Here is a 2,715-nt window from a genome sequence, read left to right as displayed (position 1 = left end):
TCCTCCTCCTGAAGCCTTGCTCATATTCATACTGTCCTCCCACTGCCCTCCCCTCCTTGAACTCACATGTCACACTTTACTTTACTTTTCTCACTGATTATGTGTAGAGCCACATGCCTTGTAAAAGTGGTAACCTACAATTGTTATATTAAGGATTTATTTTTACCTGGTCTAATCCCCACATTTAGTTCTACTGGTGTGACGTAATATAGGTGGATTCAGTGATGTTAAATAACATTTTGACTTGTTACCCGTGTGGTAAAATCTAAATTTGATCCACAAATGATTTTAAGCACATTATTTCAGTGTTTTAAGCCTTTATAATTAATAATAAAATTTCTACCGATATATAGGTTATATGAGATCTTTACAATAAGATTTCATTTGTTAACAACAGTTAATGCATCAACACAAACTTATAAGGAGCAAAATATTTTACAGCACTTGAAAATGTTAACAAATCTTAAAATGTTTTAGTAAGTGTTGAGATTCACATGATTTAAGATTAGTCAATTCTATACGTTAAATGCAGTACATTAAAGCTGTAAGGCAAAGTGTTAGCCACAAAACACATGAATGGAGCTCTTTTTTTTTTTGTTCGAAACAATGAAAGCTAACTTTTCTGAATTTTGAGAAAGGCACGCATCTAGAAGATAACAGTATATATGTTTCACATGCTGTCAGAATTATTGTATATAAGAGTTGCCGACTTGGAAATTGCAGTTATAAAACAGTAATAGTAACAGGAAATTCAGATTATATTTTAGTACCTGATTTGAGATTACCTACAGTATAACTTTTTTAAATGGCAAAGTGAATGGTATGGTAACTATTATTCTTCTTTTTATTGTTGTTGTTGTTATTATTATATAAAGTTATCTTAATAGCTGCTGCCGTTTCAGTAATATACTTTTATGTATATCTGTACATGTTTGTATATTGTACATTTTTACATGAATAAAAGAGCATATATTGCACAAAATTTCATTATTGTCCTTCGTGTTTCTTAATCTCTCCAGCCATAAAGCGCTTGGATGTTACATAGCCATTCTTCCAGCAAACATGTGAAGGCACTAATATTCCACAATCCACTTTTATCAATACTTTGAATTCACGTTGTCATAAAAATAAATAAATAAAGGGCATAGTTACACAGAATAAGGTCCAAATTAATAACCTGTGGTGGATTGATTGCAACATTGCAGCCTCAGTGTTTAAAAAAAAAAGAAAACACTGCATTTCCCATTCTCCCCTCTTCATGCTGATATACTTTCATGCTACAGGTTTTGCAATTGTTATCATATCATAAAACAATACCCACTCTTTAAAGTATGCATGTTGATGTTGGTCCATTCAGTTATGGTTTATGCGTTCAAAAGTAGTATTCTGAGCAAAGCTATATGGGGTCCACAGTCCCTCAGACCAGAAAAAGCACAAGCTCAGAATAGACACCCTGAGAAACAAACAAAGCCTTTCCCTGAGTACGCTGTATTATTATAAAGTAGCCTACGTTATAGTGAAGCACACTCATAAGAAGACATGTGAGATTGTATTATTGCAATAAATCAGTGATGCATGGAGATGTACTGTTCCATGTTCTCTCACCATGTATGCATGCCTACTTATTAGTGTGTGGTTTAGGGCTGTGTTATGGGTTGAGCTTTGAGGATTCTTTCCGAACTCACACAATGTTTAAAGTATGTGGTGTTTGCAGTAGCACTGGAATGCACAGGCTGGAGATTCTTCAGTTTCACTGCATTCTTCACGCCTTGTTGACTGACAGGGCTTCTATGTGCTATTGTAAAGAGCACGCTTTGCTAGATGGTGTCAGCAAACAGTGTGAGTTCTGCTGCCTCAGATTACCCCTCCATTCTCACAGCACTTGCTCTTGGGCGCCAACCAAATGGAAGAAGTCAGTGAGCTTTCAGCCCAGAAAGGCTATAAAATTAATTATGCTATCTAATATATCTCATCATCTTTTTTCAAAATAGGGGAAATTTGAGTAGTGTCTGTCCATCTCAAAAATATTTTAGGTTGCCATGCCATTACTAAGTGCTTACTTATTATTATAGAATATATTATTATATTCTGGGTAGAGTCTTATGAGGTATACTGATGGAATCTTAGTATATATATAATCAAAAGAGTCCAATTTCCACTCTACGATATTCTAGTAGACAGTATCTATTACTGCCTTCATGTGCTATCGGAATTATCGTAAATACGAGTTTCCTAATCAGAAATTGGACGTGAACAGCCTCTCAAAGTCGTATTTACTGGGAAATTCAGAAATAATTTTGATACCAGAGTTTCCGAGTTGGGCGGGTCATAAACTTTAAACATGGTGGAGGGGACAACCATTGCTGCTGTCAGTGCTGTTCTCACAACAACTACATCCCTTTGTCTTGTTGCTAAAGTAGTGTATTTATAGGCTAGATGTGAACGATCATTCGAAGCACATTGTATGTGTTATAAGCAGTGAAATAAGCATGTATTTGACCGAAATTCCACTGCTTGTATAGCACGGTGAATGTTTATTGTCAACCGATGGGATGCTATATTTTATTCTTTCTGACATTAAAGCACTTGAAAACAACAAGCTCATATAATCATGACTTCATAAGTGGTGAAAATCAAAGCCTAATCAGTTAGGAAAGTAAAAAAACAACTCAAAAAGCTGCACAATTTGAGATATCATTACTTTTTGAAAGTTTT

Source organism: Barbus barbus (genome assembly GCF_936440315.1).
Source record: "Barbus barbus genome assembly, chromosome: 30".
NCBI classification, from domain to species: domain Eukaryota; kingdom Metazoa; phylum Chordata; class Actinopteri; order Cypriniformes; family Cyprinidae; genus Barbus; species Barbus barbus.
This window is presented reverse-complemented; position numbering follows the sequence as displayed.